Consider the following 15,339-nt stretch of genomic DNA (forward strand, 5'->3'; position numbering starts at 1 on the left):
TGAGAGGGACAACTGGAAATATATCTGTGCTAAAAATTAATTGTATGTTAATATATGTGTAAAGAGCTTTGCTGATATTGTCATTAAAAATCAAATTCTTTACTTAGCTGTCTTTTCTGAAATGCTATATATATTTTTTTTCTCCCCACATTTCCCTTTCCTTCTGGTAATCACCCTACTGTTGCCTGTGTCTTAAGAGGACTTTTGTTTGTGTTTTGCTTAATCCCTTCACTTTTTTCACTCAGCCCAGCATCTCCCCTCCCCTCAGACAACTATCAGTCTGTTCTCTGAATCTGTTTCTATGTTTTTGTTAGTTTATTTTATGTAAAAAAGAAGGAAATCTTACCTTTTTTGACAGCATGATCTATGCTGCATGAAATGTCAGAGAAAGACAATTACCATACGAAAGGCTAACCTTGTGGTTGAAAAGTGCTTGGGTCACTGATCAAGACAAAACTGCTTTGAAAGTAGAAAAGGAAGGAAAAAACCAAATCATTAACTTACTAATTGTTTCCCTTAATATGAACACTAGCCACTGGAGATATTTTAGCGGTAAATGAACTGCAGTCTTGGCTAGGCTAGTGCAATGCAGTCTTTGGCTGGGGGGCTGGAAGGGTACAGGGGGGATGTCACTGTACCAACGGAGGCACCCAGGAGGCAGCACAGTGGGTCCCTGCAGCTTTTGCTCTCTAGTTCCTGAGAGCAAACTTTTTCTCCTACAAGCTGAGAGTGAGACTTACCAGTCGTATTTAAACTTCTTTCTCTTTCTACATTTTCTGAATGTTTGAAAATCTAATCGACCTAGTGTCATGCTAGGGGTGCTCTCCTTCCCAAGCCCTTGCCATTGGAAGGTACCAAAGATCACTTTCCCTGCTCCTCTTATACTTCCTAGGCCACATGGTCTCATCCTGCTGCTCCTACAGATTTTTTTTACCACAAATACTGGCAGTATCCCTTCTGAATTAAATTTCCCACATGGGAACATGCAATCATACAAACATCCTGAAACAGAGAGGTCATTTGACCTCAAAAAAACTGAATAACAGTGGAGAAGAAGGCATCATTTTTTTTTTCTGGCACAAGACTCTGCAAGTGCTTGTGGACAGATTTAAGACTCATTGTCATTAATCCCTAGGGCCTGCACGGTGCCTGACATATTGGAGATACTCAATACATGGTATTTTAAATGGGAAATTTCAAATGCCAAATGGGTGTTGGTACTACTGGCAAATGGCTATTGATTGCCACTGAATTTTCATAGTAGTCATTGAATCCTCCCAAAATTTTGAAGTTAGGGACAGAAGCTTGAAAAGACCTCGCTATTGAAGGAGTGGTAACTGACATGTCATCCAAATGCCCCATACTTAGGGAGGCATGGTGAACTTGCAATTGGTCAGTTTAGGGACATAAGGATAGAGGTAGGACACGTTTGGGTTAATAATAGCCATGACGAGGATACGTGATAGGGTCTGTGTTCAAAACAGGGCATTTGAAATGTGCTGAAGGCTTTTCAGTGGTCAAAGATTAAGAGCAAAATCCCAATTCCATCAAAGAACTTGACTGAGAATCAAGGAAGACAGAACTTCTATCTTGTGCAGGGTCACCTGAGGGATTGGGAAGGAGGATTCAGGTCATGGAACTGCCTCAGATAAGCCAGACCAACTCCAGAGCCAGCCCCTTGGTGGGCAGGGAGACTTAGTAAGCTCTGGGGCTTGACAGACACTCAGAAAGTGGTTGCAGGAGCTCAGTTCATTTGCAGTACTGATGACACAGTCTAGGAGAGTGGTCATGACCACCGATTTTGGAGCCGGACTGCCTGGGTGCAAGTCTTAGCAAATTGTTACCGTGGGTCAATTACTTAATTTCTCTATGCCTGAGTATTCTCACCTATAAATATGGATATTAACATTGCCTACCTCATACAATTATACAAATTAATGAAATAGTGCACGTAAATCTTAATTTTCTGCCTGGCACAGGGTAAATAGTTAGTAAGCCCTGGCTAGAGTTAGGCTGAATCCTCACTCCCCTGGATGTTAGTGCCACCCTTGGTGTCGCTGTATGCATTTACGGGTATTTCTTGAAGTATGCGTGTTTGGGGGGAGCAGGTGGGCCAGGCGTGGGTTAGGGATAAGACTCACTATGGCTTGTATTGCATATCTTTATTAAGAAGACTTAGGGTAAAGAGAATCTAGAATATAAAAATATGAAATTTGAAAGTCAAAGTACTCAAACCCTAGGAAGTTAGTTAGTCTCTATGATTCAGCAGCCTGTAGCAAAAACAGTATCAGGAGAGGAGCAAAAACATTCCAGAGCTGCCTCCCCCTTTCGATAAGTTCCACCTCTGGATAGAGTTAGCATCTGTTCCCTCAGCCACCCCACTCTGGACAAATGAAAGTCCTCATTTGTTACTGCACAGAGGGTAGGTGACCGGAACGAATCAAGGAGAAACTCCAGCCCAGCAGTTCACAGGGTGACCACATTTAAGAGATAGTGCCTTCTTTAAGCTGTGCCCAGACACTGACAAAATACTGACAAGAAATATTTGTAAGGAAGGAAGGCAAATATCCCAAACATTTTGGAAGTAGTATCCATGAAAACACTTTTTAGGCACGTGAAAAATAAAATGGCTCATTTGTGAGTTCTTGGTGGCAGTGGCACTTGTCTCATGACTGTGGCAGGCTACAGCTCACACTCTTCTCTCCCTCCCAACAAGCCCCTCCACAAGGAGAGTTGGTGAGAATGACATTGCAGGGCTAACCTTACTTACGCCACAACCGCAAATTGTTCGCAAACATCAGGACTTTATTTCTAGTAGCAATAAATTATTTACCGCAGAAGCAATTGAGACACACCAATGTGTAAAATAACATGGTTTTTGAACAATGATTAAATTTTTTTAAAAAAGAAAACTAAATGGAATAAAAAAAGTCAAGCAAAAAAATGAAATAAAATAAAATAAATAAAACATGGTTTAGAACTCCTGCCTAGCCTGACATTTCCCTTTAGCAGTTGATAAAATTGGTACTCAGAAAACTCAAATAAATAGCTGAGGTCACAGAGCTAGCAAGTAGCAAAGTTACCACCTACTTGAACCCAAGTCTGCTGGTTTGAGTCCACTGCTCTACACGACACATCACATTTCCCTCAGCAGAGGCCTGACATGTTATTCAAGTGAATAACAGCTTTGTAGTGCTGAATGTGACTCACTTTTCCTCCAAGATATCTACCACCTTCCCACAAGGAGGAATTGTCTATTCCCCATTTAGCCACTGGGCCACCTTTTACTAGGTGGGTGGCTATACTGCTATTTCAAAATATGCGCTACATATGCTAAAAACTGCATTTCATGTTCACACATTAAGCTGCAAATATATGTACCCTGAACTAAAATACATTTACAAAATATTTGAGCTCAGCATTGCTTAGACATAATTTGCGTTTTTATGGAATTATTTATTATAGCAGAGAATCTTTAATTCCAATCACAAGATGGCCTGCAGCAATGTTTAATATTCATTCAATTTTATTCAGGCAGAAATTGACATTAGGACAGGTCTATTTTTATAAAAGGCATTCAAGCTTTTCCAAAGGGAAGATAGTTTTTCAAATATTATTCAAAAATATGCCCAGAAGTATAGCCCAACTAGTGATATCAAGTGATAACTTTTTATTAGCTACCACATTCAATAAAGTGCTTTTTTTGCAAACATCCTCACCGTTTAGCAGGCCTGAGAGCTGGGTGACTTCACTAATAAAAAGGACAGACAGCTCAGGCCCTGCCCTGTGTCCTAGCCGTAGGTCACAAGGGAGATGGAGGATATTCCTTCTCACTGAATTGACAGCCATTTATTTGCTCAGTGTCTAGGCTGCAGATGTTGGAAAATGTCAACCTTCAGTAGAAGCAAGGAACTAACCACTGCAGCTTGACACAGGCAGACTGCCAAGAGAGTCATGGTTTGGTGACAGATGGACAATTCTTTTTTTTTATTAAATCCTCACACAAAGAGATATACAGACAAGGACAGACATTTAGGCAAATACACTTGCCTGTTCTTCCCAGAGCCTAGCCATATGTGAGCAGTGGACTGAGTGTCACTGTGCCCTTTGGTCAGGGCAATCTTTGCACAGGCTTTGCTCAGGCCTATTTACTGGTCTATCTTTGAATCCTTCGTGCCAAGACCAGCTTAACTGAGCAGCTATCCATCTGGGCTTCTTTCTCAGTGACACAGAAAACCATGTGGGTCTGGAGATATTTGGGGAGGTGGTTAAAAAGGGTAAAAAAACACAGAAACAAACAGGCCCGAACCAAAGGGAAATAAGGAAACTTGTGGAAGGGCATACTGTAATTGCACCAAGCACAAGAGCTCTGTAGCACCAAGCTTGCACAGTTGCCTCTGCTGCTACAGGAGGGCCTATGGTCTACACAACGCACAAGCCTGAAGATGGTGTGGTCAGGCCAGGAGACTCAGGTGAACAGAGAGATGAGGGGATAAGCATTAGGGAACCTCTATAGCCTCCTCCCTTCTAAGTCTCTGTAGGATGCTTGTGGGGTGAGCGAGGCAGAGCGCAGGGGCAGCCCCTGAGGAAATCAGCCTGTGTGCCCATTCAGTAGGGAATTTCTTGCCCTTTGGAGTAATAAAGGGTGGGCATAACAACAAGACATCCTAGGTCATTAGCAAAGAGAGAAATTTGCTAAAATATAAATTTTTATTTTGCTAAATTTTCACCTAATTTTACTTTAGTGCTTTTTAATCAATGGAATAAAATCATTCAGATGCAATAGGGGAGTTTTTCTTCAAACTTGCTCAACATGAAGCAACTATTATGATATTGGTTCAGCAAATATGCAATTTTTATTGAGATGGGAAGATTTAATTCAGGAAGACATTAGTTTTTCTTCCTGAAATAAGATATAATGTAATGCAATCATAAGTAGAATCCCAGAGGGCTGTGAGTTGGTTTGGTATGGTAAGGTTACTTTACATAATTCTTGAAAGTAGGTAAAGCAATTTTATGTTTCCATGGAAGAATAAGTCTCTAAAGTATTTATTATGAAATGAGAGTGAGGAATAGAGCATATTATGTTTGAGACTGAAGAGGTAAGTGGATTTGACTTACAAACTGTAAAATTTATTTTAAAGTTTCTTCGATCAAACCATAACAGAAACAATAGATTGATCAAGAATTCAGAAAAAATCCAAGTATCCATGGGAAACTGACATGTGACATTAACGATATTTTAACTTAAAGAAGGATGCTTATTTAGTCCCTTCTCCTCTAAATTCAAATTTAATAAGTTTGATAAATTTTGCTGGCATCATTGAGTAGCCATTTTGAGGAAAACAAATTTGGACTTCATCAAACACCAAATACAAAAATAAATTCTAGATTAATTAAAAATATGTTTAAAATTAAAACAAAAATGAAATTTAGAGTTCTTATGTAACATAGGAATATTCGACTCCATGAAGCAAAAAGCAAATTTGAATATAAAAATACATTTAAGAAGAAGATTTGGCATGATAAATGATTCCACAATATCAAAAGACAAATGACAGACTGTAAAAATTATTTGCAAATTGCGTGACACATTGAACATTAAATTTATGATATGTAAACTATTCAGAAAAAATGTATAATACAAAAATGAGAAAGGAATGAGTATGATTAAATTCTGAGAATAAAGTTCATAAAAGAGAGTCCAAATGGTTAATAAATTAATAAAAAGATAACCCAGCCCTGGCTGGCATGGCTCAGTGGATTGAGTGCAGGCCTGCGAACCAGACGATCGCAGTTCGATTCCCAGTCAGGGCACATGCCTGGGATGCAGGCCAGTTCCCAGCAGGGGACACACCAGAAGCAACCGTACATTGATATTTCTCTCCTTTTCTCCTTCCCTTCCCCTCTAAAGATAAATAAATAAAATCTTTAAAAAAACAGATAATCCAGAAAGTACAAGTTAAAGGTACAATAAGATTCCATATTTTACCCAAAAGATTGGTATGAATTACAAAGGACACTAAATCCCAGTGCTGGCCAGGACGAAGAAAAAATTTCTCTCACTTGCTGCTGGTGAAAATGTAGATACTATAGTTTAAAAAAAGTAACCCAATAATATCTAGTAAAAGAATTGCAATGTGTAACACTATTTGTAGTGAACCCCTCCCCAAGAAACCTCTGAAAATAACCTGATACCCATCAATTGACAAATGGATAAATAAATTATTGTTCATCACATTGTTAAAAATATGTAAAAAATGCAAAATATGAAATGTTATGCAGCTATTTATAAAATGAGCTAGATTTGTAGATATTGACATGGAAGGGTATCAGTGATGTCTTGTTTGTGAGAAAAAGCTAGTCTTAAAGAAGAGTATTGTGATGGTTAAATTTTGTGTGTCACAGAGAAACACAAAATTTAACCATCACAATAGCCTAGTTTGTCTAGGTTATGGTGCTCAGATATTTGGCAAACACTAGCCTAGGTGTTGCTGTGAAGGTACTTTTTAGATGTCATTAACATTTAAATACACACTGAACAAAGCAGAAGGCCCTCCATACTGTGGGTGGGGCTCCTTCAATTGGTTTCAGGCCTTAAATAGAAAAGACTGAAGTCCTCCAAGGAAGAAGGAATTCTGTCTCTAGCTGGCTGCCCTGCTCTGAAAATTTCAGACTTGCCAGTGTCTACAATCATGTGAGCCAATTCCTTAAATGAACTCTTTCTTTATGTGTATCTATACATCTTACTGATTCTTTTTCTCTGGATAACCCTAACTAATACATGTATATGGTGTTTCCATAGCTACAGACAAACGTAAATCCTATGTATGTGTATTTATATTTGTAGAGTTAGTATTAATATGGAGAAAATTGAGGAAGAATTTGCACCAAGCTAAAATACCTGAGTGTGTGTGTGAGTGTGCCTGTGTTTTGGGAAAGAGAAGAAAAGGAGGGTGGGGTTAGAGCAAAACAGAAATAGAATGATACAAAAGAAAGCACAATAAAACTGCAAGTACATAAAAATTAAATATACATGAAAATAAAGACATGAATCAACTACATTTTAAAAGGGTCAATTAGAACCAGAGAGTGAAAGAACTTTCACCCCAGGCTGAAGGACATTGTCTCACCCTGTACTCATTGTAGGGTCATCAAATGTTTGAAGCGCGCAAATAAAAATGATTTGAGGTGGAACTGTCAAGATAAACTTATTCCAGGGGATGGTAGAAGCATACTGTTTAGGAGCTGGGGCTTCCACATCAGGCAGATCTGTGTTTACATCTCAGCTCTACCACTTACTTGAGTGTGATCTTTTATGCATGATTTAATCCCTCTGAGTTCCAGTGTCTTAATGAGAAAATGGGGTAATAATACCTACTTCACAAGGGTTGTGTGAATATTCAAAGAAACCATATGTGAAAATGGGATATGCTGGCAGAGTAAACAGTTAATTAAAAAAACAACTGGTGTGCGTGTGTGGTTATGAGAGAGAGGCAGTAAGATTACTAGGGACTATTGAAAGCCCAAGGAAAGTTTACAAAGAGTAGCTCAGTGGTTGATAGAGTAGTTCAAAGCAGAATGACAAAGTTATGTGTGTGTATGCCTGGCACATCCAGAGGAAAGAGGTGGTAGCTGTAGGAATGAGTGGAAGGAGGATCTTGAAGGTAAAATCTAAAAGATTATTTTAAAATCAAGGATGACTATACAGTTTCTGTATTAGATAGTTATGTTACCACCATAGGAGCAGCAGGTGTGGGAGAAGGGTGTGTAATGTAAGGGATTGGGTTTGGGCTATAACAATGGCTAATATTTATTGAGTGTTTATCACTGATGACTCTCAAAACAACCTATGCAGTTGTGATGACTTTCTCCATTTCACAGATGCAGAAACTGATAAACAGAGATATTAACCAACTTCCTCAGGGTCACAGAGCAGACTTTTGCTGGAACTTATTATGAATAGATAAAGAGAATTTAAAAATGAAAGCCATGGTCAAAGGCATCATTAAGTGTTGCGAAGAATCTGGAAGATAAATACAAAGTGGGGCAAAAGTAGTTTACAGTTGTTCATATGGAAAAATAATACAATAATTAATAAATGTGGTACTCACAACTATAAACCTACTTTTGCCCCACCCTGTAGTGAAAATAAACATTGTATTTGCAGTTAGGAGGCAACTCATCCTTCTTAGCATCTGAGCTCAATGGCTTAAGAGCAGAGCAAATGTAAACACCGACCATTTTTCAAGGAATGTAACAGCCAAGGGCAGGAGACAGGTCTGCCATGTCCCCTTGTCAGAGAGCTTCTCTGATCAACTTATTCTAAACAGCATTTCTTCTATCCCATCATTTTTATTGCTCTTCTTGTGTTATTTTTCTTCATAGAATTTATTCCCATCACCATCTATTTACTTGTTCAGTGATTACCTTCCAACACCAAATATAAGCTCCATGAGAAGAGGAGCTTATCTATTTTTTCCCCTTATAACATCTCTAGCAACTAGAACAGTTGTTGATGCATGATAGGAGCTCAATAAAGATTTGTTAAAGGAATGAGCTTGGAGACTGTGTGTCTCATCCCAAGAAAACCATAATTTAATTGTGCATATACAATGTGCACAAACGCAATATTCAAGTGAGCACAAACTAATGTAGTGTAAAAACAGAGCACCCAAGCTTCATAAAATAATGGGTTGAGGTCAACCAGGGAACACTTCGTATAAGTGAAGATGTCAGGGTGAGATTTTTTGGGAAGAGGACAGGAATTTTCAAGAAGAGAAATGTAAGAAAGGTATGAGTAATATTTTATCTGAAGATATGGAGTGACAGAAGTTTGGAATAGAAAGTCATGTAGAGATAACCAGGTCTCTGGGGAGCTCAAAATATATTATTCTTTATCTATCTATCTATCTATCTATCTATCTATCTATCTATCTATCTATCCATCCATCCATCTCTATCTCTATTTCTCTCTCTAACACACACATGAGCACACAGAGACAGAAATTCCTCAAGTAAAACGTGGTTTTGCCCAATAACTTTATTTATATATGACTTATGCACTGTCTTACTCCAATAACTTCCAGGGAATTTTATGAATAAAATAGAAAGTTCAGATGTGATTTTTTAAAAAAATGAAGTTTTCCATCACTTGTATTGAGGGGACATGGAAAACTCATCTGAGTTAACCCTGTATTATTTAATGCCTTAGTTTCTGGCTAAGCCATTGGTTTTCAATTCTGATTTCACTTTATAGTCACTAAGTGAGCTTTAATAAATACCTCTGGCCGGGCTCTGGCCCAAGCAATTAATTCAGAAACTTGAGCATGGGGTCTGTGCACTGATAGGGTCACAAAGCTCCTTGAGTGCTTATAAAATGTATCTAGATTGAGAACCACAAAGCTAATGCGTTTACCCCAAATGGGACCCCTGAGCACCCAAAGGTGCCCTGGAGGAGCTGTGATATCCACATGTACAAGTAGGATAAATTAGAGAGGATTTTTTCCCTAATAACTTATCAATGTGCCTTTATAACCTGAACTTCTTGTCTACTAACTTCAATTTCTATTCAAAACTGTTTGGATACAATACAAATAATCACAAAATTTCTCTACATTTTAAACTATAATATGGAAAGAAATGGAACTCCTGAGGGGCCTGTTGTGACAAAGACAGAAATAAAGCTATATAGTTGGTCAAGGAGAGAATGTGTTTGGTCAACGTGAATCATGGACATTTGTGAATCATCTCAGATGTCCATATGTGTCAATATGAACAACTTTTCATTTCTATTTTTCTTCTATTTCTTCTCTATTCCCAATTTTGACCTGCAACTCTTTACTTAAATAATTAACATGAAATGCACAGTAGCCCTATTTATAATCTATACATTCAAAGTTCATCTAAATATGTTTATTTTCATTAATGTTTTTCTTTAGTACCTGCCACATAGGCAACAAAAAAATCCAGCTATAAGGACAAAAGAAAGAAGATGAAGAGAAATTATGTGTAACATGTTACCCAATAATTTTGGAAGCACTTAGCGTGGAGGGTGCTCTGAACATACCTACACACAGCTGGTGTCCAGTTTCAAACCTGCAGCCTAAGTAGGCTTAGTCCTATTCACAAACAGTGAAGAGGTTTGATCCTTACGGTATTGGTCAGTTAGACCCAAACTCTCAAGATGGGTGCCAGGCTACCTACTTCTATTGATTTCTATTGCTATAATCATTGATTACCACAAAAGTAGTAGCTCTAACCAGCACAGGTTGCTTCTTATGGTTCTGTACATCAGAAATTCTGGTGGCTCTATTGCTTTCTCTGCTATGAATCCCCTAAAGTCAAAATTAAGCTGTTGGCTTGTGTGTGTGTGGTGGGGGGAAGAATCCACTTCCAGCGTTATTCCTGTTTTAGGAGACTTCATTTCCATGTGGCTATAGAGCTGGGGGGTCCCTGTTTCCTTGCTGAGTGTCAACTGGGCACCTCTCTCTCAGATCCTTTGGGCTATGTGCATCCTTACCACAGAGGCTGCATCTACCCTCTGGCTTTACAGTTCTATGACTCCAGTTGGAAGAAGTTCTTTGCCTTTAAAGATTCATGTGATTAGATTGGACTCATTTAGATAATCCAGGATAATCTCTCTGTTTTAAGATCTGTAATCTTAATTACTTCTAGAAGTTCTCTTTGCCAGGTAATGTGACATATTCTCAGTTTCCAGGGATTTAAGCATGTCCATTTAAGCATGGACATTTAAGCATGGACATTCTGCCATCCTCACAATTCAGAGTTTATAAAATGACTAACACAACCCCCCTGTGTCTGTTTATTTTGTCAATTAATCCAAATTAATTTGAAATTTCACTACATCTGCCTTTTTCCATGCAGGTTTCATGCCTTTGTTAAAATATATTCATTCCACTGTCAGTTTGTGCATGCTGCTATAACAAAAATACCATAGGCTGGGTGGCCTACACAACAAACACTTATTTCGCACAGTTCTGTAAGCCTGAAGTCTAGGATCAAAGGCACTAGCAAACTCAGTCTGGTGAAGGCCAACTTCCTGGTTCATAGTTAACCACCCGCTCTCTCTGTCCTCACATGGCAGAAGGGGTAGGGAGCTCTTTGGGGTCTCTTTCATAAGAGCACTAATCTCATTCATGAAGGCTCTGCTCTCATGACATAACACTTCCCAAATACCCACTTCCTTCCAAATACCATCACGGTGGGGTTAGATTTCAATATATGAATCTGGGCAGACAAGCATTCAGTCTACAGTCCCTTCCAAGAACTCTGAAGATTCAGGTTCCTTGCATAACACAGGAATATAAACCCTTTCCCAGAAAAAAAAGAGACATAAAATAATTTTTTTAGAAAATTATTGTTTTTTGACCTTTATTTTTACCCATAGCCAGTTGAAAGCAAATAATAAAGATGGTTATAGTCTGCATTACAAGTGCTATAATAATTTCCTTCTTTATTTTATTACTAAGTAATAATGTATTTGCATAGTTTAAAAAGACTAGATGCTTAAATTGCTTATAAATAAAGCAACAGAGGAAATGCCTAAACAAACAATTCTTAACTCCAAAATTCTATTCATTTAAACTATTTATTTTAAACAGGACTGGTCCTGTAGACAGACATTTTGTTGCTATGTGTAATATTAGTATCATTAAATGATATATGTTTTACAGGTGGCAAGGGAATCCAGTCAGCTTTAATGGGGATTATATAATGGAAATCACACTAAAAACAGGACCAATGTGAAATGGAATAGTTTCCCAGTAGGATGGAAACAAGAAGTAATGATATTAAAATATCACCTAGGAAACCAGAGGTATAATTTTCAAAGATTTGACTATTAAGGTCAGTTAGAGTTTACTGCCAAGATAAAAAAAAACTATGCATTTACCTCAGCTGCATCAAGGAAGAGCAAGTCAGGGAGAAGAGAGCAGGAAGACAGGATGCTCCTGCCCAGGGTGGGGATGGGGAGTGAGGCCCAGTTATTAGCTGTTCCCCTCGCTAAAGGCAGGGGTGTGGCAGTGAGCATGTGCGAGAGACAGGGCTACTGTGTGCATTAGCCTTGTGCTCACACTCACCCTCCTAACCTGGACAAGTGACATTCAGCACAAGGCTGCAAATGCCATCAGGAACATGAGCACATGACAGTGGGTGTCTATGCCTTTGAAAGTCTAAGGGATATTCTAAATCAGAAGCAAAAGGCTTACAAGTCTGTGACCGCGAGTAATTGTTTTTGTAGTGGCTGCCAAAAAAATCACAGGAAAGTCATTTTCAACACTTCAGTCTAAATACAGCGATGCTTTTATGAGGCTAATCTCAAAAATGTAAATTTGTATATTTAGAAATTCTGCTAAAAGCATATAACCTTTTCTGAAGAACACACTGCACTTGCTTTCTGAATTGAAAGCTTGTAATATGCCATGGCTAAAAGTAATAAAGTTCAGATTTAAATATAAAATATTGACGAACAGCTGCTTATATGTTGAGGAAGCCTACATATCAATATAGTCACAGCTGACAGTTGCAGGCAGTGGTTATCCCTGAGGTACCAGAGCAAAGAATACCTCAAGGCATGTGGTTAGTGGAAGGCTGGGCCATTGTTTTTCCAACTATGACTGAAAAAAAATTTGCATTGCAAAATAATCACCATAGTGCGTCCAGTTAACACCCCTCACCTCACAGTTACAATATCTTTTCTTGAGATGAGAATGTTATGATCTATTCTCTTAGCAACTTTCAAATGTACAATACAGTATTAACTATAGTACCACTTTATACTTTAAATCCCCATGACTTTTTAAAAGATTCCACATAGAAGTGAGGTTATATGGTATTTGTCTTTCTCGAACTTATTTCATGTAGCATAATAGCCCTCAAAATCCACCCATGTTATTCCAAACGTCAAGATTTCCTTCTTTTTATAGCTGAATAATATTCCATTGTGCATATACATATACCACAGTTTTTATATTTTATTGTTTTTGGTATTATGGTTATTCCTGTTTTTCCTCCTTTGCCCCCTCTACCCAGCCCCTCACCCCAACTCCCTGAGGTAATCCTTATACCATTGTCCATGTCCATGGGTCAAGAATGTATATTCTTTGGCTACTCTATTCCCTATGCTGTATTGTAAATCCCCACGATTCTGTAACTACCAATCTGTATTTCTTAATCCCTTCACTTTTTTTGTCAACCTCTCTGACACCCCTTCCATCTGGCGTTCTCTGTATCTATAACATCTGATGGTCAGATAACCATCAAAAAGTTCTCTGTATCTATGGTTCTGTTTCTGTTCTGCTTGTTTATTTCACTTTTTTAGAATTAATGATCGATTGATATGTATTTTTTGCTATTTTGTTCTCCATATTTTTAATCTTCTTCATAAAGAAGACCTTAACATTTCATATAATACTGGTTTGGTGGTGATGAACTCATTTAGTTTTTTTTGTCTGGGAAGCTCTTTATCTGTCCTTGGGTTCTAAATGATAGCTTTGCTGGGTAGAGTAATCCTGATTGTAGGCCCCTGCTTTTTATCACTTTGAATATTTCTTGCAAATCCCTTCAAGCCTGCAAAGCTTCTTTCGAGAAATCAACCGACAGTCTAATGTGAGCTCCTTTGTAGGTAACTAACTGCTTTCCCCTTCCTGCTTTTACAATTCTTTGTCTTTAACTTTTGGCATTTTTATGATGTGTCTTAGAGTGGGCCTTTTTTGGGTTCATCTTGTCTGGGACTCTCTGTGCTCCCTGGACTTGTATGTCTATTTCCTTCACCAAGTTAGGGAAGTTTTCTGTCATTATTTTATCAAATAGGTTTCCAATTTCTTGTTCTATCTCTTCTCCTCACAGCACACCCATGATGTAAGTGTTGATACACTTGAAGTTGTTCCAGAGGCTCCTTACATTATACTCATTTTTTACTTCTTTTTAGTTCCTTTGTTCTGATTGGTTGTTTTTTTATTTCTTATATTCCAAACCACTAATTTGATTCTCAGCTTCATTTACTCTGCTGTTAATTCCTTGTAAATGGTTTTTTATTTCAATTACTGTATACTTTGTCCCTGACTATAATTTTTTATGTTGAGGTCCTTGCTAATTTCATTGAGCATCTTTATAACCAGTATTTTGAACTCTGCATCTAGTAGACTGTTCATCTCCATTTTGTTTAGTTCTTTCTTTTTGAATTTTGTTGTGTTCTTTTATGTGGCCCATGTTTCTTTGTCTTCTCATTCCAGCAGCTTCTGTGTTTTTTATATATATTAGGTAGAGCTACTAGGTCTCTTAGGCTCGGTAGAGTGGCCTAATATAGTAGGTGTCCTATAGAGACCACTGGCACAGCCTCCACTATTACCCAAGCTGGATACTCAAGGTGCACCCATATGAAGGCAACATACACCCTACTGTTGTGGTTTAGCCTTGATTGCTGTTGGAACATCCAATTTTAGCCACCAGCTGTGTTCTGTTTGGGGTCACACAGTATAAGCTACAAAGTGATCTGCAGATGGCTGTTCCTTGTGCTGGGCTTGGAGGTTCACAGGTTGAGGCCAAGCTGTGAGCCGGGGCTGACTGCTGCTAGTGCCAGATTTGGAACAACTTAGCAACAAGTATGGGGTACACTAAAGAAAGATACTGCTTGTTTGAGAGAATTTAAGAAAATCTGAAGTACAGGCCAGGATAAGCCATTTCTATGGAAAAGCCACTGGAAAGAGCTTGAGTGGGCCCAAAAGTTAGGTGGGGCAGGGCCTCCAGGGAATCACCAGAGGGGGGCAAACAGTGTGTGCCAGGTTGATGGAGTCTCAAATATGGCACCTGCCTGCTGGCTCTGTGGCTCTGTTGGGGGAAGGGCTCAGAAAAGAAACGGTGGATTCTGCTAGTACTTCTGTCTGGGAAAAAGCTGCCCCTCAGCTCTCACCCTGATGATGAACAATTCTGTTCCTCCCCAGATGTCTCTGATGTCTTTCAATCTGCTGACCCTGTGCTGAAGCTTGGAGGGAGTGAGTCTGAGTAAGTTTGTGTGTGGGCCCTTTAAGAGGAGCCACCCAAGACTCCAGCAGCTTCTGTCTCAGACAACTTTAATCCCCATTGGTTCTTACAGCCAGAAGTTATGGGGACTTATCTTCCTGGCATTGGAATCATGGGCTCTGGGGCCTCATGAGGGGCTGGAACCCCTTACTCCTGAGATATTGCTCACAATTTTTATCTACTACATGTAGGTGTGGTATTCTGCAGCTATTCTGCATCTCCACCCCTCCAACCAATCTTAATATGCTTTCTTCTTTAATTCTGTTGTTGTTTTCTTCTTTAATTCCATAGTTGCAG

The sequence above is a fragment of the Sturnira hondurensis genome, unplaced genomic scaffold (genome assembly GCF_014824575.4).
Source record: "Sturnira hondurensis isolate 20B ecotype Veracruz unplaced genomic scaffold, ASM1482457v3 Scaffold0022910, whole genome shotgun sequence".
NCBI lineage: Eukaryota > Metazoa > Chordata > Mammalia > Chiroptera > Phyllostomidae > Sturnira > Sturnira hondurensis.